Genomic DNA, 20,814 nt, shown 5'->3' with positions numbered 1-20,814 from the left:
CATATAATGCCCCATGCAGCATGTCACCCCCCCCATATAATGCCCCATTCAGGATGTCACCCCCATATAATGCCCCATGCAGCATGTCACCCCCCCATATAATGCCCCATTCAGGATGTCACCCCCCCCCCATATAATGACCTATGCAGGATATCACTCCCCTGTCTTTATAATGCCCCATTCAGGATGTCACCCCCCCATATAATGCCCCATGCAGCACGTCACCCCCCCATATAATGCCCCATGCTGGATGTCACCCCCATATAATGCCCCATGCAGCATGTCACCCCCCCATATAATGCCCCATTCAGGATGTCACCCCCCCCCCATATAATGACACATGCAGGATATCACTCCCCTGTCTTTATAATGCCCTATTCAGGATGTCACCCCCCCATATAATGCCCCATTCAGGATGTCACCCCCCCATATAATGCCCCATTCAGGATGTCACCCCCCCCCCATATAATTACACATGCAGGATATCACTCCCCTGTCTTTATAATGCCCCATGCAGCAAGTCACCCCCCCCATATAATGCCCCATGCTGGATGTCACCCCCCCATATAATGCCCCATGCAGCATGTCACCCCCCCATATAATGCCCATTCAGGATGTCACCCCCCCATATAATGCCCCATTCAGGATGTCACCCCCCCCCCCCCCATATAATGACACATGCAGGATATCACTCCCCTGTCTTTATAATGCCCTATTCAGGATGTCACCCCCCCATATAATGCCCCATTCAGGATGTCACCCCCCCATATAATGCCCCATTCAGGATGTCACCCCCCCCCATATAATTACACATGCAGGATATCACTCCCCTGTCTTTATAATGCCCCATGCAGCAAGTCACCCCCCCCATATAATGCCCCATGCTGGATGTCACCCCCCCATATAATGCCCCATGCAGCATGTCACCCCCCCATATAATGCTCCATTCAGGATGTCACCCCCCCCAATATAATGCCCCATTCAGGAGGTCACCCCCCCATATAATGCCCCATTCAGGATGTCACCCCCCCTCCTCCCCCATATAATGCCCCATTCAGGATGTCACCCCCCCCCATATAATACCCCATTCAGGATGTCACCCCCCCATATAATGACACATGCAGGATATCACTCCTCTGTCTTTATAATGCCCTATTCAGGATGTCACCCCCCCATATAATTCCCCATTCAGGATGTCACCCCCCCATATAATGCCCCATTCAGGATGTCACCCCCCCCATATAATTACACATGCAGGATATCACTCCCCTGTCTTTATAATGCCCCATGCAGCAAGTCACCCCCCCATATAATGCCCCATGCTGGATGTCACCCCCCCATATAATGCCCCATGCAGCATGTCACCCCCCCATATAATGTCCCATTCAGGAGGTCACCCCCCCAATATAATGCCCCATTCAGGAGGTCACCCCCCCCCATATAATGCCCCATTCAGGATGTCACCCCCCCCCCCCATATAATGCCCCATTCAGGATGTCACCCCCCCATATAATGCCCCATTCAGGATGTCACCCTCCCCTCCCCCCCCCCATATAATGCCCCATTCAGGATGTCACCCCCCCATATAATGCCCCATTCAGGATGTCACCCACCCCTTCCCCCCCCATATAATGCCCCATTCAGGATGTCACCCCCCCCATATAATGCCACATGCAGGATGTCACCCCTAATATTATGTCCCATGCCTCCATACATTAAAAAAAAAATCCAATACTCACCTCCCTCCTTGCCTGCTGCCGTTGCTTGGGTCTGGATTCCAGCGTCTCCGGCGTTGTCCCTCTCTGCTCTCCCTGTGACGGCTCAGGGGAGGGCGCGAAGGAAAGACGTCACCGCGCCCTCTGACCTAAGACGTCACAGGGAGCGCAGACCAGGAAGACAGCGGATCAGCAAAGGCACGGGGAGAGGTAAGTATCCGCCTGCTGGGGCTCTGAGAAAGCGGGGGAAAAGGGCGGGCGCTGACACCGCTCTTCTCTGCCCACAGCCCGGCGGGCCGGATAAAAGTCCTCCGCGGGCCGCATGTGGCCCGCGGGCCGTAGTTTGAGGACCCCTGCTCTAGATGATAGTAGCCAAGACATCATGGATCCAACAAGAGGAATACAGATTTGAGACACTCTACAGGAAGTCAGTTTAAGGGGGCATGGCTCCAGCTGGAGGAATACAGATCTGCTCTATTGACCATCACTGACCCTTCAAAGACGTTTTGAGAAGCCAGGTTAAGAACATCCGGTCACCTGGCTCCATGGAGACGTTCGAAGAAGCCAGATTGGGACCATCCAGTCACCTGGCCCCATGGAGACTTTCGGAGAAGCCAGGTTGGGACAATCAGGTCACCTGTCCACATACCTCAATGGACTGTCACCTTCCTAAGCTTGTCTTTGCCTTCTCTCTGTGGGTTTCCGCCAAAAGTGGGGTGCCACTGGTGGGGGGTATTCAGCCCTGGAAGCCGCCCCGAAGTCGCAGCTGCTCTAATGCCGGCAAGCCAGCGGAAGGGTGAGACTCTGTAATTTGCACCATCTTGTGTATTTGCTGGGACTGTTCTATATATTGTCTCTTGGTGGTTCAATAAAGTATTGCCACACTGTTTTACCCTCAGCCTTTCTTGTCTGGTCAGCATTATGCCCACGGGGAAGGAGTGTGGGCGTTCAGTGGGATGAACCCTGGGCCATGCGGTCTATCTAAAGACAGCAGGGCCAGCGGACGAGAACTCCCACTGACCCTCGTGTCTCCACATCAGTGTTACCTGATTAGGGGCCCACTCAGAAGTTTTGCCCCCCCCCCCCACCAGCCCGAACTAAACTCTTAGCTAGCTACCCCTCTGGGCCAGGGTCACATGAGCGATGATACTCTCATGCAAGAGAATCAGCTTTATTACTTAAATGACACTAGGCTCAAACTTGGATAAGAGTTTGAGTCGAGTGTCCATTTACTGTGAGCTGATTCTCTCACATGAGGATTGCAGCTCAGGTGCGGAGAAGACGGAGAACTGAATTTCTCCATATTTTCCATTGTCTGTGTCCGTGTAAATCAGACTACACTAGGATAACATCCGAGTGCAGTCTGATGTTTTACACGCACCCATAGACTGCAATGGGTCTGTGTGCTCCGATTTGCGGAGCCTCTTGCAACATACTGCGATTTTTTTCTCATGCCGAAACAGCATAAGAAAAAAAATACAGATCTGCACTGCCGCATGGTATAATACTGGTCTGAGTGCTATCTGATGTGTCCTTACTGACACATCTGCAGGTTAATCTCAGTGCTTCTGTGGCACCCTGCTACACACAGGCACCACAGGACCCAAAAGGGTGCATGGACAGACTTCTCCACAAGAGGCCCTTACTACACACAGACACCTCCACCCTTCCACCTCATACCACGAGAGGGAGCCCTGTTAGGGATAGATATACTGGAGGGTGGAGTTAGGTAGGGAGAGTGTGCTGGCACTAGAGATTAGTGAAGAGGCAGCACCTGTTGAGCTGCTCTTCTGAGGGCCCCGAGTATGGCCGAGGCAAGGAGAGAGCAGAGAGGAGTTAAGGGGGCAGAAGAGCATCTGAAGCTCACCCCAGGACACAAGCCGGACACCAGGTCCGCGCCTACAGGGTCCTCTACACCCAGTAGGGATAACCGGCATACCAGGAGGATTCCAGACCCCTGGTCAACCTGAAGCTGCCATCATTTACAGAACTAGGAACCACAAAGGCCCCAGCATTCAGGGATAGTGGTAGCCAGAGAAAAGTTCTACTACCAAGCAGACAGGTGAGAGAGTGAAACAGTACAGAAGCTAGGAATAGTTCCAGGCTGGCCAGGAGCTTTAGAGAAAGGAAGAAATGGACCAGGAGGCCTACCACCCGCTCACTGGGGAGAGTCCAGAAGTGCACCCTTCCTACGAGTTGGAAGAGATGACTCGCCCAGGGGGATATGGGGGACTTGGTACCCGGGCCTTTACCTTCTGTAGGATGTCATGGCAGTCGGCTCCCGGGCCGGTACCCTGGGGTCACTCTTTAAAAGGGGTTTGTTACTTGAAGGGATGAATAACAGTTTTTGTCTCGTGACGCCACCTGTGGCTCCTGATAATGGGTACCAGCGCTGGGTGATGGGATGGCAGCTGGGATGTTTCTGCTCCCCACAGGCGTAGCGGGCCCCCGTGGCAGGGTTGATGGAAGGGATGCAGGTGAGAGGTGGCCCGGTCGGGTCAGGGTGAATGATGGACACGCACACAGGGGATTCGCTTCAGTACCTTTACTGGTGTAACAGCAGGTATGGTCCAGGGTACCTCGTAGGAAGGGTGCACTTCTGGACTCTCCCCAGTGAGCGGATGGTAGGCCTCCTGGTCTGTTTCTTCCTTTCTCTAAAGCTCCTGGCCAGCCTGGAACTAGGCCTAGCTTCTGTACTGTTTCACTCTCTCACCTGTCTGCTTGGTAGTAGAACTTTTCTCTGGCTACCACTATCCCTGTGCGCTGGGGCCTTCGTGGTTCCTAGTTCTGTAAATGATGGTAGCTTCAGGTTGACCAGGGGTCTGGAATCCTCCTGGTATGCCAGTTATCCCTACTGGGTGTAGAGGACCCTGTAGGCGCGGACCCAGTGTCCGGCTTGTGTCCTGGGGTGAGCTTCAGATGCTCCTCTGCCCCCTTTGTGGCGCCCTGCTGCGCATGGTGCCACAGAACCCAGAAGGCTGCACGGACGTAATTCTCCACAAGAGACCCTCGCTACATGCAAACACCTCCACCTTCCACCTCATACCAGCAGAGGGAGCCCTGATAGGGATATATAAAGGGAAGGTGGAGCCAGGCAGCTCAGTGAGTTTCTAGTTAGTCAGAGTTTAAGTTTACAGTTAGTGCTCAGAGTGAGAGGAGCACGCAGACTGCTGTGTGAGGCAGTCTAGGCCTCCAGCAGTACTGAAGCCTAGTGAGGGCCCCGAGCGTGGCCGAAGGCCAGTGGAAGAAAGGAGTGATAAAGGGGGCAGAGGAGCATACCAGGCTCACCCCAGTATATCTACCGGACACTGGGTCCGAGCCTACAGGGACCCTTTACACCCAGTAGGGTTAACCGGAATCCCAGGAGGACTACAAGCCCCTGGCAAACCTGAAGCTAGACACATACAGGACCAGGAACCACGAAGGCCCCGACGTCCAGAGAAAGTGGTTACCAACCGGAGGTCCTACTTCAGAGCAACAGGTGAAGTAAAAAGCAAGACACATAAGCTAGGCACAGTTGCAGGCTGGCCAAGAGCTTACACAAAGGCAGACACGGATCAGGAGGCCTTATACCCGCTCCCTGGGGAGAAGTCCAAAAGTGCGCCCTTCACCTAGAGTACCCTGGACCATATCTACCAGCTGTACCAGTACAGGTAACAAAGCAAAACCCCCCTGTCTCTGTCCGTTACTCCGGCCGCGCCATTATACCTCTACCTGCACCACAATGCCCAGCGCACCCACCATCTATCTATCAACACTGCCCTGAAGCCCGCTCCACCTGTGGGGAGCTGTACCATCTTTAGCTGCTTTGTCACCTGCCTCAGAGGACTGCTGCAGCGCTGGTGACCATCACCAGACACCACAGGTGGCGTCACGAAATTCTCAGAACTTTTATTAATAATCGCTACCCTTTTTGTGCACAGTCCGCCCTGGGCCAGCAACCGTGATATATATATACTGTCCCCAAACAGTAAGGCCAACGGGGGCGCGACACCTTAACTCCTCTCTGCTCTCTCCTTGCCTCGGCCACAATCCAGGCCCTCAGTACAGCAGCTAACAGGTGCTGCTTCTTCACTGGTCTCTAGTGCCAGCACACTCTCCCTACCTAACTCCACCCTCCAGTATATATATCCCTAACAGGGCTCCCTCTGGTGGTATGAGGTGGAAGGGTGGAGGTGTCTGTGTGTAGTAAGGGCCTCTTGTGGAGAAGTCCGTCCATGCACCCTTTTGGGTCCTGTGGTACCTGTGTGTAGCAGGGTGCCACATCCCCCCCTAGTACAGCTCAGTACTCCTGGACTGAAGCATTTTTTTGTAAACAGGTCAATGACGATGTTATTCATCTTCTCGCACATACCATTGGTTTGGGGATGATATGGTGTAGTCTGGATCTTTTTGCATCCGTACAGGTGACAGAATTATTTAAACAGCTCAGCTTCAAAGGCAGGGCCTTGATCTGTTAGCACCTTGTCCGGGTATCCGTGGGGCCTGCAGAAGTAGGTTTGGAATGTTCTTGCTGCAGTTTCTGCTGTCAGATCCTTGACAGGGGCTACCACCAGGAACCGGGAATAGTGATCCACCATGGTCAAGGTATAGGAATAGCCTGATCTGCTGGGCGACAGTTTGAAGTGATCCAGAGCGACAATCTCCAGGGGTTGGGTTGTTTTGATGGACTGCAAGGGTGCTCTCTGACTTCCGTAGTCTTTTCTTCTGAGGCTACAGGGCCCACAATTCCGGCACCACCTTTTTATAAAACTCCGCATTCCAACCCAATAGAACCAGTCCTTCAGCAGGGTTTCCTGCTTCTTCCAGCCAAAATGACCTGCTTGGTCATGGTAGGCCTCTAGCACCATTTAGATATCCGTTCTGAGCACCACAATCTGCCACACCATTTCGTGGGTTCTAGGGTTGACATACCTCCTGCACAGCTTTTCTCTGTAGCTGAACAGCCGGCTTCTCTCATTCCACAGGTGCTTGTGGAGGAGCATCCTTCTCCAGGTGAGAACCTTCTTGGGTTATCAGTCCTCTGATGAGGCTGACAACCGGGTCACTGTCCTGGGTCTCCTTCCAGCTGTGATGAGGCAAAGGGTTTACCGTCTTACCATGACGTCTTCTGGAGGTGTGTTGCTCGTGGACCTTTCCATTTCTGTGGAAAGCAGGTAATTCAATTTCTTCTAGGCCATCCACTTCATCCTCGGTGTCCGACTGGTGGGGCATTCTTGACAGGACATCAGCATTGGTGTTCTTGTGACCTGCCCGGTACTTGATTGTGAACTGGTAATTCGACAATCTGGCCACCCAACTCTGTTCCATGGCTCCCAACCTGGCTGTCTCCAGGTGTGTCAAGGGGTTATTGTCGGTAAAGGCTGTAAATTTAGTTGAGGCTAGGTAATGTTTGAATCTTTCAGTGATAGCCCAGACCAAGGCCAGGAACTCCAGCTTGAAGGAGCTGTAATTCTCCGGGTTCCTCTCAGTAGGGCGAAACTTCCTACTGGAATAGGCAATTACCTTTTCTCTGCCGTTTTGCTTCTGGGACAACACAGCTCCCAGTCCCTCATTGCTGGAATCTGTGTATAGCAGGAAAGTTTGGCTGTAGTCGGGGTAAGCCAGGATTTCCTCACGGGTTAGGGCTTCCTTCATTAATGCAAAGGACTCAGTCTGTTCTTTGCCCCACTGGAATGGGGGACTTTTACCTCTTTTGGACTGTCCTACTAGGAGATCTTGTAAAGGTGCTGCCTTTTTGGTGTAGTTCTTAATGAACCTCCTATAGTACCCGACCAATCCCAGAAATTGACATACTACTTTGATGTTCCTTGGTTCAGGCCACTTCTGGATGGCAGTGACCTTCTCCGGGTCTGGTGCTACCCCCTCTGAGCTGACTACTTGTCCCAGGTACTGAACCTTCCGTTTGAGCAGGTGGCACTTGGAAGGTTTAAGTTCCATCCCATACCAGGACAATGCCTCAAATACCTCTGCCAGGTGCTTTAGATGGTCTTCATACGTCCTCGAGTACACAATAATGTCATACAGGTATAGCAGCACTGTCTCAAAGTTCCGGTGTCCCAAGCAACACTCCATCAACTTCTGGAACGTTCCGGGTGCATTGCAGAGTCCAAATGGCATGCTGTTGAATTCGCATAATCCCATTGGGGTGGTGAAGGCTGTCTTCTCCCGGTCTTCCTCAGCAACAGAGACTTGCCAGTACCCGCTAGTGAGATGCAATGTGGAGAAATAATTGGCAGATTTTAGAGCAGCCAGGGATTCCTCTATATGGGGCAAAGGGTATGCATCCTTATGTGTTATTAAATTAATTTGTCTAGAATCTACACACATCCTCATGCTACCGTCCTTCTTTCTGACCAGGACCAGGGGAGCTGCCCAGGGGCTACAGGTATCCCTTACTACCCCTGCCTTTTTCATGTTGCTTTTTGGTAATGTGCTGGTGGTATGGGTCTGTAACGCTCCTTAATGGGTGGATGGTTACCTGTGGGTATGTGGTGTTGTACTCCTTTGACCCTTCCAAAATCAAGTGAGTGTTTACTAAACATCTGTTCATATTCCTGAACCACTCTGTAGACACCGTGTTTTTTATGGACAGGAGTGGCGTCAGTTCCAACATGGAGCTGTTGACACCATTCCTCCAGCTGGGTTTTGTAGTCATTGTCCTCCACCGTATCTGGTGGGGTCAAGGATTTACTGTGTGTATGGCATTATAATTCACAGTATACAGTATGGCAACAGTGGCTTATCTTGGCAATTTGACTTCCTCCCCCCCACAATTTAGGAGGCGTACGGGTACCCTCCCATTGCGCACATCAACTACTCCTCTAGCAGTTAGGAGTGTAGGTCTGTGCTCTGAGTTAATGGGCTCTACTACCGCCTTGTAGTTCTGTCCCTTGAGACCTATTGCTGCCCTACACCAAATCAGCATTTCACTCATTGGGGGAATCACAATGGGTATCGGGTCTGTCACCCGTACATTACCAATCTCACCACCTGTTAGTTTTACCTGTTTCTGGTACAGGAGGGCTCGAATCTCTCTCTGGAGCAGCTTCCTCTGCCCTGGTTTGGCAGTGTCAGCAATCTGTTGGAGTAAAAACAACAGTTCTCCCAAACAGTTACCAACAACATTTGTGGAAAGTATCATATATGGGTTTGTATCACCAGGGTTAGACTCTATTACAATCAGTCCTTGGTCCTTTAGTTCCACTCTTCCCACCTTCACTGTCACGTCCTTAACCCCGACTAGGTTAAGAGGAAGCCCGTTGGAGGCATACAGAGAGGTTTGGGTCTGGCGGGTGGAGTTCATCTATGGACCAGTACCTTTTATAGAGGACATCAGGTATGATGGTTACCTGTGACCCGGTGTCCAGTAGTACAGGTGTTGCTATGCCGTCCAGCACGATGGACAGGAAAGGCCTTCCTCCTACAAACAGGTCGTACCAGCTCGATGGGCCTGGTTGATCTACTCCTGGGTGTCGGCCCTTGGCCCCAGGGTTTGCCCGTTTAAAGGACAGGTCCGTGTGGTTTGGCCTGCCTTGTGGCAACGGTAGCAAATGAGTTCACCTGGAGGGCGAGGTCGGTCATTGGTCCTCCCACAGGGTGGCGTTGTCCTCCCTCTTCTCCTCATCCAGGGGACATCCTCAGGACTGCGAGTAGGATCCTTCCATCCGGCTCGGGCTCCGTCTGTAGCTGCAGGGCGCTCAGGACAGTGGCCAGGGTTTTACTTAGCTGACGCACTTCAGAGCGCAGGCTGTCCAGCTCGCTAGGGGACGCTGTTTGCACTTTTGCCTCAGCCGCTAATGAACGGGCAGTGAGTGCTGTGGGCATTGGGGTGGCCCCACCCTGGTAATGCTGGATAGCAGTATCTGATGTTTCCAGGGGCTGAAGGCCCTTAATAGCCATGTCCTTTAGGGCGTTAAAGGTGGCATTTGGATGATCTAAGGCCCACCACTGTACAGTTCTGCTCTCCTCCTGGCACCTTAACCCCCGGATGAATTGTTCTATCAGCATTTTGTCCTCATCATGTATGCCGGCTGGACTAACCTGTTTTAGGGCCCGCACGGCCTCTTGTAAACACCAGGCATAGTCTCGGATACTGTCCTCGGGTTTCTGGGTACAGTGGTAGAACCTCATCCGAAGATCTGTCTCAGTGCGGCTTTCAAAGACAGTTTGCAGTCTCTTAAATATAATAGATACTGATTCCTGGTCTGCGGCTGGCCAGGTTTCAACTTCCCGCTCTGCAGCACCAGCCAATTGTCCCAGCACAACAGCAGCTCTCTGTTTACCAGTCATTGAGTACATGTCCAATACACCGCATATTTTCCTTTTGAACCCAGACAGGGTGTCTGGTTTGCCGTCATACTGGGGAAGCCATTTCGCTCCGGGGACATACGGCAGGGCCATGCGTATCACTGGAGTCACGACTCCTGCTGGTGGGGTGGCTGAGCAGTGCCGGGCACGGGTTGAGCATCGGGAGCGTTAACCGGTGCTCCGGCATTTTGCTGGTCGTCGGCCATGGTTGCGCCCCCCTAGTAAACCGTAGCCTACGCCTACCTCCTTTACTTTTATCGGGTACGCCGCAGCTCCGCAGATCACGGTCTCCTTCCAGGACCTGAAGCTTCCTGGTGTGGCGTCACAGCACAAGGCGGGGCTTGGGCGTCGCGTGCTACCAACGGTCACGCCTCTCTGGTTCCCGAGGTTACGCCCCTCTTCTTCCCGCGCGGCGACACGGTTCAATCACAGTTCAAATACGGCACACAGTACCCAGTGGCAACGGGCACGAAATCCTGTTCTTGACGCCAGGAAGAGATGACTCGCCCAGGGGGATATGGGGGACTCGGTACCCGGGCCTTTACCTTCTGTAGGATGTCACGGCAGTCGGCTCCCGGGCTCGTACCCTGGGGTCACTCTTTAAAAGGGGTTTGTTGCTTGAAGGGATGAATAACAGTTTTAGTCTCGTGACGCCACCTGTGGCTCCTGGTAATGGGTACCAGCGCTGCTGCAGACCACCGGGGGTGATGGGATGGCAGCTGGGATGTTTCTGCTCCCCACAGGTGGAGCGGGCCCCCCGGGGCAGGGTTGATGGAAGGGATGCAGGTGAGAGGTGGCCTGGTCGGGTCAGGAGGAATGACGGACACGCACACAGGGGATTCGCTTCAGTACCTTTACTGGTGTAACGGCAGGTATGGTCCTGGGTACCTCGTAGGAATAGTGCACTTCTGGACTCTCCCCAGTGAGCGGATGGTAGGCCTCCTGGTCTGTTTCTTCCTTTCTCTAAAGCTCCTGGCCAGCCTGGAACTAGGCCTAGCTTCTGTACTGTTTCACTCTCCCACCTGTCTGCTTGGTAGTAGAACTTTTCTCTGGCTACCACTATCCCTGGACGCTGAGGCCTTTGTGGTTCCTAGTTCTGTAAATGATGGTAGCTTCAGGTTAACCAGGGGTCTGGAATCCTCCTGGTATGCCGGTTATCCCTACTGGGTGTAGAGGACCCTGTAGGCGCGGACCCGGTGTCCGGCTTGTGTCCTGGGGTGAGCTTCAGATGCTCCTCTGCCCCCTTAACTCCTCTCTGCTCTCTCCTTGCCTCGGCCACAATCCAGGCCCTCAGCACAGCAGCTAACAGGTGCTGCTTCTTCACTGGTCTCTAGTGCCAGCACACTCTCCCTACCTAACTCCACCCTCCAGTATATATATCCCTAACAGGGCTCCCTCTGGTGGTATGAGGTGGAAGGGTGGAGGTGTCTGTGTGTAGTAAGGGCCTCTTGTGGAGAAGTCCGTCCATGCACCCTTTTGGGTCTTGTGGTACCTGTGTGTAGCAGGGTGCCACACTTCAGCTTCATTCTCAAAGGCAGACAGTGCTACAATATTGTTGCAATACAACAAGGAGACAAAGATCAGTTCTTCTGTGCCATGTCAGTTACTTGTCTCTCACCGGTAATTCCCCCTTTTATTAAAAATAATCTCTGGAGGCAAATTCTCATGCAGATCAGTGTCCGGCCATTAGATCTTAACAGCTCATTTACATATAAGAAAAACGGGTGTCTCTGGTAAAAAATATCAAATCACAGATATAAAGATATCATTTCATTAAGCTTCCTATGACCTACATGCCCTTATAAATGGCTTAGGAGGTGTCATTCCGCAGGTGGCGCAGATAGATCGTGGACCCACTGTGTCACAAGGCCGGGATTACCTAGGAAGGGGTGTAGCTAAGCGGCTAACTGGTAGTCACTGGAGGTTCTGATGGTGGAGGCAGGTGTGAGCTGCATGCTGCCGCCAGGTTCCCAGTTCCTATGCCACCACCTTAACGCTTTCATCATCCGACCACCTAGAAACTAAAGATACCTTCTCTTAGTCAATCCTCAGACTAGACTAGTCTCAATGAAGACACGTCCTCGAGGCTGGGAGATTCCTGGTAACAAATCATTGGAACAATCGTCGGGACTGTGTGGGGACATCGCCTAGTCTTCCTTTCCTTCTGAGATGCCAACACACAGCAACTCGGCGACTAGCAAACCTGGAGAAGAAGATGACATTAGTGGCCGAACTGGATGTATAGGGACCAGACACCTCTTGTGTCCCCAACGTATCACTTCACCAGACCTCCAGATTAGAATGGCACTTGAGTTCTCAGGCCCGGAAGACTTATGAGAAGTGGATGAAATAAACGAGACAGCACATGTAAGGTGATCTTCTTCGTATGCAATGCTCCTATTTGGAGCTCTAGTTGTTGTGAAACAACAGCTGTTGCTCAACCAGCCAAACCCTATCAACCTGCATGGATATGTGGCGCCCCTGAGGGTTCGACCGCCACAGGAATGCTGCACTTCTTCAATGGAGTGTGGTGTTCCTCCTCTGAGGTAAGGCCAGTGTGATGGTAGTGATCTAGCCTTTTGCATCCAACACCACATTTCCACCAGATGGAGCTAGTATGCACTAGGTGCTGCTCCCCTGGTTACAGGGAGACTGGGGAACACAAAGTGGTAGGAACCAGTTAGTGGGTGTGGGTGGAGGAACAGTTAGTCAGTGACACTTCTAATTTCATATTTAATAGAATGCCATCTTTGATCTTGGTCCTTTTGGCTAGTGCTTGTCTAGCCTTTGCAAGTCTGTCGGCTGCCGCTGTGCTGTCAAAATACTGTGTGTAATGTGACTTCCCTCCGGGAGCGCAGATCCTGTGTGGGCCTGCACCGGCATGGGACACAGCCCTCGTACCCCGATCTTTGGGACGAGAGGTATGTTGCAGACGAGGAATGTCTCAACCCGGCCGAGCACCAGGATCAAGAAGGCCCGGGAGCTTTAGAGTGTGGCTCCCTAGCAAATGGGTCCCGGGGAGGATGCAGATGGAGCGGAGTACGCCACCTGTCCTCGCCTACATGATCTATTCAGAGGGATTCCGGCTGCAAGAGGGGTACCGGCCCCCGACACCCGACCTTGTAATCTACATCCAGGACGGGAAAGCCCGGTTAGGCCCTGAGGATCCTGCCGGGCGTCGGATGGAGAGGAATTGCCACCCGACCCCTACACCTGAGAGGAGCTCAGAGGGAGACCCGGCCTATCCACACACGCACAGACGGGAAAGGGTGAAGTCTGTAGTGCAGGAACACTCTGGTGTTGGGTCACTACCGAACACTGGACTTTCTCGGAGGTAGTCGGACCCTCGTCCCTGGTGGCCACAGGACTCCGCGAGGAGCAGGGAGTCGCCGTCCCGCTAATATCTCTGAGTGAGTAAAGCCTTGGAAGTTCACCCCTATGGCATCCGGACTGTTCATTACGCGCCATACCACGCGACGTGGTGCCTGTACTCCCCGCGCTACTGCTACCCCCTTTCATCCTGTTTGTCTGCCCTGAGGCCTTGCTCCGCCTGTGGGGAGCAGTAAGAACTTTAGCCGCCACGACACCGGGTCTCGGCGGACTGCTAGCGGCGCTGGTGGCCCTTCACCAGACACCACAGGTGGCGTAGTCGTTAATACAAGCCACTCAACCCGGACAAGCCCACACCATCTCTTTCTAATGTGACGGCCCTGAGCACGGGTCGGGCCCGGGCCACGGCTGCATCCCATCTCTTCAACACAGGGCCCGACACCGAGTCCCCCAACACCCAGGGTAAAACATGGGCTTTCTGAGTAGAGGCGTCACAACCTGGCGTAGTCGGCAGGATATCGTGCCCGAAGCAACGGAGAAGAGTGCCCATTGCTATCGGGTACTGTGTGCCTTACACCTTGAACTGTTGTTTTACACTTAAAATGGCGCCCGCCCAAGAAGAACAGACGCCATAATGCTGAGAAAAGACTGTCTTTGAACACCTCCCATCATGGGCTAAGCTCCCGCTTGGCGCCAAAAATGTGGACTGCACCTTCCATCAGAGACTGTCCGCGGGGTAATGCCCGTCAAACTGGATGGGCTGAACAAAGGCGGGCCTGTCAGCATTCCGCCCAGGAACCGCCCCGAAAGAGGAGGAAGAAGAAGAAAAGCAACAAGGTGCGGCCATGTCAGTCGGAGCTTGGCAGTCAACAGAGGCAGGCATGGATGTCTCTGGGGAGCAAGACCATGCAACTACTGAACCCGGTTCAGGCCCTTCACCCGGCAGAGAGCAAGGCGGCGGTGTGTTAACTCCGGGAGATATTGAGTTTCTCCACTTGGAAGCTCCGGGACTTGCTAGGAGACAGAAAGAGGCCCAGGAGGCGGCCACGGCAGCGTGGAAAGAGGAGATGCTGCAGCGTATCCGAGACCGCCGCCGAGGAGTAGAGGTTCCAGGACCAGTTGACTCGGAGACAGAGGTCGAGGGTGACCTCGCGGTGGGTGAGTGTGCAACCCCTGCCCCGGCTGCAGAGCCAACAGAGACTATCCTGGACCTCATGGCGGAGTACATAGTCCCCCACACGGTCACCTGGGAGCAAGCGCTAGCTCCTGAGCTGCAATTGGCAGCCATCGGTGGGGACCTGCCATGCCGCCCAAGCTCGGAAACGGAGGTGCCTGAAGCTGCAGAGGAGGCTACCGGCTCCAACCCGGACTGGTCTGCGTCAATCGAGGACTCACAGCAACCCGTTCTCACCCCGCTACCTGCACCAGTGGTAACCTGGCCCGAGGCCGAGGAGTGGGCCTGGGAAAACCAGGGGGGCGACCTAATGGGCTTCCCACGGGAGACCCGATCGGAAGCGCGAAGGAGGAGCCAGTGGTGCAGCGATCAGATCTTCCAGCTAGCACGGGAGCAACATCGGCGGGTTCAGCGCTGCGAGCGCCTCGAGGTCAGGACCAAGGCTGCAAAGACTCAGGCACGTCAGGAGGAGGCCACCCGTCCCAGTCCCCGGTACGAAGGCCAGATCGTCCGATTTCACCATGAGGTGGGGTGGGGGTTTATCCGGTGTCCCCTGTTCCAGGACGATGTGTTCGTCAGCCGGCGGGACGTCGAGCCACGCCTTAAGAAGGGACACCCCGGCCGGAACCTTCTCCCGGGCGACTCAGTGACTTTCACTTGCCACCAGGGGGAGCGTGGGTGGTACGCCCTGGACGTCCACAAAGTGTCTGGGAGTGGCGCCACCCCGCCCTCAGTCTCAGGTGACCGGCTAGCCTCCGTCGGGAGGAATGAGCCTTTTCCTAGACGGAAGCCTGAAGTTTAAAGCAGCCCCCGGCTGTTGTCGTTGTTTAAAGTTTAGTTGATTGCTGCTATTTTTGTGTTTCTTTTCTTGTTTATAGAGACTTTGGTCCCTGCGGACTATGGCAGGCGGCGGACTGTGCATTGTATATAGTTATGCATCTATTTAGGTGCTTCCTATTGGTTTTATACAAAAACCGTGTCCCTGTTTCTACCTCAGACCTCAGAAGCAAAACCTGTCTGGAGTGGCTTGTGTGGGGGTCCAGCTCCGGATCTTCATGCTCTGCAGCCACCCAGGGCCCACGTAGAGGGTTTAGGGCAGGTCCCTCTTGCTACTGAACTGACCGTCGCCACTTTTAACCAGTCTGCTGCCACGGTCTAAAGTCTCTTGTCTTAATTTATGTTTTATACTTTTATAATTTTGTACTCTTGCGCTTTATATTTTTGTACTTTTATATTATGTACCTTGTTATGCAACATTACAAGAAATGTGCCTCCCATAAAGGGATGATAGATTTACTTGTTATATAAAAAGAAATTTTCCTGGGTGTTACTTCCTTTGCAGCCCGCGGACGTGCTGTGTTTTACCAGGGGGGAATGTGGCGCCCCTGAGGGTTCGACCGCCACAGGAATGCTGCACTTCTTCAATGGAGTGTGGTGTTCCTCCTCTGAGGTAAGGCCAGTGTGATGGTAGTGATCTAGCCTTTTGCATCCAACACCACATTTCCACCAGATGGAGCTAGTATGCACTAGGTGCTGCTCCCCTGGTTACAGGGAGACTGGGGAACACAAAGTGGTAGGAACCAGTTAGTGGGTGTGGGTGGAGGAACAGTTAGTCAGTGACACTTCTAATTTCATATTTAATAGAATGCCATCTTTGATCTTGGTCCTTTTGGCTAGTGCTTGTCTAGCCTTTGCAAGTCTGTCGGCTGCCGCTGTGCTGTCAAAATACTGTGTGTAATGTGACTTCCCTCCGGGAGCGCAGATCCTGTGTGGGCCTGCACCGGCATAGGACACAGCCCTCGTACCCCGATCTTTGGGACGAGAGGTAGGTTGCAGACGAGGAATGTCTCAACCTGGCCGAGGACCAGGATCAAGAAGGCTCGGGAGCTTTAGAGTGTGGCTCCCTAGCAAATGGGTCCCGGGGAGGATGCAGACGGAGCGGAGTACGCCACCTGTCCTCGCCTACCTGATCTATTCAGAGGGATTCCGGATGCAAGAGGGGTACCAGCCCCCGACACCCGACCTTGTACTCTACGTCCAGGACGGGAAAGCCCGGTTAGGCCCTGAGGATCCCGCCGGGCGTCGGATGGAGAGGAATTGCCACCCAACCCCTACACTTGAGAGGAGCTCAGAGGGAGACCCGGCCTATCCACACACGCACAGACGGGAAAGGGTGAAGTCTGTAGTGCAGGAACACTCTGTTGTTGGGTCGCTACCAAACACTGGACTTTCTCGGAGGTAGTCGGACCCCCGTCCCTGGTGGCCGCAGGACTGCGCGAGTAGCAGGGAGTCGCCTTCCCGCTAATATCTCTGAGTGAGTAAAGCCTTGGAAGTTCACCCCTATGGCCTCCGGACTGTTCATTACGCGCCATACCACGCGACGCGGTGCCTGTACTCCCTGCGCTACTGCTACCCCCCTTTCATCCTGTTTGTCTGCCCTGAGGCCTTGCTCCGCCTGTGGGGAGCAGTAAGAACTTTAGCCGCCACGACAGCGGGCCTCAGCGGACTGCTAGCGGCGCTGGTGGCCCTTCACCAGACACCACAGGTGGCGTAGTCGTTAATACAAGCCACTCAACCCGGACAAGCCCACACCATCTCTTTCTAATGTGATGGCCCTGAGCACGGGTCGGGCCCGGGCCACAGCTGCATCCAATCTCTTCAACACAGGGTCCGACACCGAGTCCCCCAACACCCAGGGTAAAACACGGGCTTTCTGAGTAGAGGCGTCACAACCTGGCGTAGTCGGCAGGATATCGTGCCCGAAGCAACGGAGAAGAGTGCCCATTGCTCTCGTGTACTGTGTGCCTTACACCTTGAACTGTTGTTTTACACTTAAAATGGCGCCCGCCCAAGAAGAACAGACGCCATAATGCTGAGAAAAGACTGTCTTTGAACGCCTCCCATCATGGGCTAGGCTCCAGCTTGGCGCCAAAAATGTGGACTGCCCCTTCCATCAGAGACTGTCCGCGGGATAATGCCCGTCAAACTGGATTGGCTGAACGAAGGCGGGCCTGTCAGCATTCCGCCCTGGAACCGCCCCGAAAGAGGAAGAAGAAGAAGAAAAGCAACAAGGTGCGGCCATGTCAGTCGGAGCTTGGCAGTCAACGGAGGCAGGCATGGATGTCTCTGGGGAGCAAGACCATGCAACTACTGAACCCGGTTCAGGCCCTTCACCCGGCAGAGAGCAAGGCGGTGGCGTGTTAACTCCGGGAGATATTGAGTTTCTCCACTTGGAAGCTCCGAGACTCGCTAGGAGACAGAAAGAGGCCCAGGAGGCGGCCACGGCAGCGTGGAAAGAGGAGATGCTGCAGCGTATCCGAGACCGCCGCCGAGGAGTAGAGGTTCCAGGACCAGTTGACTCGGAGACAGAGGTCGAGGGTGACCTCGCGGCGGGTGAGTGTGCAACCCCTGCCCCGGCTGCAGAGCCAACAGAGACTATCCTGGACCTCATGGCGGAGTACATAGTCCCCCACGGGGTCACCTGGGAGCAAGCGCTAGCTCCTGAGCTGCAATCGGCAGCCATCGGTGGGGACCTGCGGTGCCGCCCAAGCTCGGAAACGGAGGTGCCTGAAGCTGCGGAGGAGGCTGCCGGCTCCAACCCGGACTGGTCCGCGTCAATCGAGGACTCGCAGCAACCCGTTCTCACCCCGCTACCTGCACCAGTGGTAACCTGGCCTGAGGCCGAGGAGTGGGCCTGGGAAAACCAGGGGGGCGACCTAATGGGCTTCCCACGGGAGACCCGATCGGAAGCGCGAAGGAGGAGCCAGTGGTGCAGCGATCAGATCTTCCAGCTAGCACGGGAGCAACGTCGGCGGGATCAGCGCTGCGAGCGCCTCGAGGTCAGGACCAAGGCTGCAAAGACTCAGGCGTGTCAGGAGGAGGCCACCCGTCCCAGTCCCCGGTACGAAGGCCAGATCGTCCGATTTCACCATGAGGTGGGGTGGGGGTTTATCCGGTGTCCCCTGTTCCAGGACGATGTGTTTGTCAGCCGGCGGGACGTCGAGCCATGCCTTAAGAAGGGACACCCCGACTGGAACCTTCTCCCGGGCAACTCAGTGACTTTCACTCGCCACCAGGGGGAGCGTGGGTGGTACGCCCTGGACGTCCACAAAGTGTCTGGGAGTGGCGCCACCCCGCCCTCAGCCTCAGGTGACCGGCTAGCCTCCGTCGGGAGGAATGAGCCTTTTCCTAGACGGGAGCCTGAAGTCTAAAGCAGCCCCCGGCTGTTGTCGTTGTTTAAAGTTTAGTTGATTGCTGCTATTTTTGTGTTTCTTTTCTTGTTTATAGAGACTTTGGTCCCTGCGGACTATGGCAGGTGGCGGACTATGCATTGTATATAGTTATGCATCTATTTAGGTGCTTCCTATTGGTTTTATACAAAAACCGTGTCCCTGTTTCTACCTCAGACCTCAGAAGCAAAACCTGTCTGGAGTGGCTTATGTGGGGGTCCAGCTCCGGATCTTTATGCTCTGCAGCCACCCAGGGTCCACGTAGAGGGTTTAGGGCAGGTCCCTCTTGCTACTGAACTGACCGTCGCCACTTTTAACCAGTCTGCTGCCACGGTCTAAAGTCTCTTGTCTTAATTTATGTTTTATACTTTTAAAATTTTGTACTCTTGCGCTTTTATATTTTTGCACTTTTATATTATGTACCTTGTTATGCAACGTTACAAGAAATGTGCCTCCCATAAAGGGATGATAGTTTTACTTGTTATATAAAAAGAAATTTTCCTGGGTGTTACTTCCTTTGCAGCCCGCGGACAAGCTGTGTTTTACCAGGGGGGAATGTGGCGCCCCTGAGGGTTCGACCGCCACAGGAATGCTGCACTTCTTCAATGGAGTGTGGTGTTCCTCCTCTGAGGTAAGGCCAGTGTGATGGTAGTGATCTAGCCTTTTGCATCCAACACCACATTTCCACCAGATGGAGCTAGTATGCACTAGGTGCTGCTCCCCTGGTTACAGGGAGACTGGGGAACACAAAGTGGTAGGAACCAGTTAGTGGGTGTGGGTGGAGGAACAGTTAGTCAGTGACACTTCTAATTTCATATTTAATAGAATGCCATCTTTGATCTTGGTCCTTTTGGCTAGTGCTTGTCTAGCCTTTGCAAGTCTGTCGGCTGCCACTGTGCTGTCAAAATACTGTGTGTAATGTGACTTCCCTCCGGGAGCGCCGATCCTGTGTGGGCCTGCACCGGCATGGGACACAGCCCTCGTACCCCGATCTTTGGGACGAGAGGTAGGTTGCAGACGAGGAATGTCTCAACCTGGCCGAGGACCAGGATCAAGAAGGCCCGGGAGCTTTAGAGTGTGGCTCCCTAGCAAATGGGTCCCGGGGAGGATGCAGACGGAGCGGAGTACGCCACCTGTCCTCGCCTACCTGATCTATTCAGAGGGATTCCGGATGTAAGAGGGGTACCAGCCCCCGGCACCCGACCTTGTTCTCTACGTCCAGGACGGGAAAGCCCGGTTAGGCCCTGAGGATCCTGCCGGGCGTCGGATGGAGAGGAATTGCCACCCGACCCCTACACCTGAGAGGAGCTCAGAGGAAGACCCGGCCTATCCACACACGCACAGACGGGAAAGGGTGAAGTCTGTAGTGCAGGAACACTCTGTTGTTGGTTCGCTACCGAACACTGAACTTTCTCGGAGGTAGTCGGACCCCCGTCCCTGGTGGCCGCAGGACTCCGCGAGGAGCAGGGAGTCGCCTTCCCGCTAATATCTCTGAGTGAGTAAAGCCTTGGAAGTTCACCCCTATGGCCTCCGGACTGTTCATTGCGCGCCATACCACGCGACGCGGTGCCTGTACTCCCCGCGCTACTGCTACCCCCCTTTCATCTTGTTTGTCTGCCCTGAGGCCTTGCTCCGCCTGTGGGGAGCAGTAAGAACTTTAGCCGCCACGACACCGGGCCTCGGCTGACTGCTAGCGGCGCTGGTGGCCCTTCACCAGACACCACAGGTGGCGTAGTCGTTAATATAAGCCACTCAACCCGGACAAGCCCACACCATCTCTTTCTAATGTGACGGCCCTGAGCACGGGTCGGGCCCGGGCCACGGCTGCATCCCATCTCTTCAACACAGGGCCCGACACCGAGTCCCCCAACACCCAGGGTAAAACACGGGCTTTCTGAGTAGAGGCGTCACAGATTCTGTATGGGCAGCTTCCTCCACAGGCTGGGGAACAAACTGTCTCTGCAAGGATGGAGAAAGATATTATGTTCTGCTCACACATGTCACCTCATGGAAGCTGAGAAAGGTAGATGTCGCAGAAGATTCAACCTTTGGCTCA

General features: G+C 54.1%; 1 protein-coding gene across 1 annotated transcript in view; it reads right to left on the bottom strand.

Annotated features, from left to right (window-relative positions):
- The window catches only part of LOC141265877 (baculoviral IAP repeat-containing protein 1-like), a 220,595-nt gene that overhangs the window by 145,649 nt on the left and 54,132 nt on the right, over positions 1-20,814 (bottom strand). The gene's annotated exons all lie outside the window — the stretch shown is intronic.

The sequence above is a fragment of the Phyllobates terribilis genome, unplaced genomic scaffold, assembly GCF_046119375.1.
Source record: "Phyllobates terribilis strain yellow unplaced genomic scaffold, ASM4611937v1 Scaffold_1__5_contigs__length_1240528914, whole genome shotgun sequence".
Classification (NCBI taxonomy): Eukaryota; Metazoa; Chordata; class Amphibia; order Anura; family Dendrobatidae; genus Phyllobates; species Phyllobates terribilis.
This window is presented reverse-complemented; position numbering and strand designations above follow the sequence as displayed.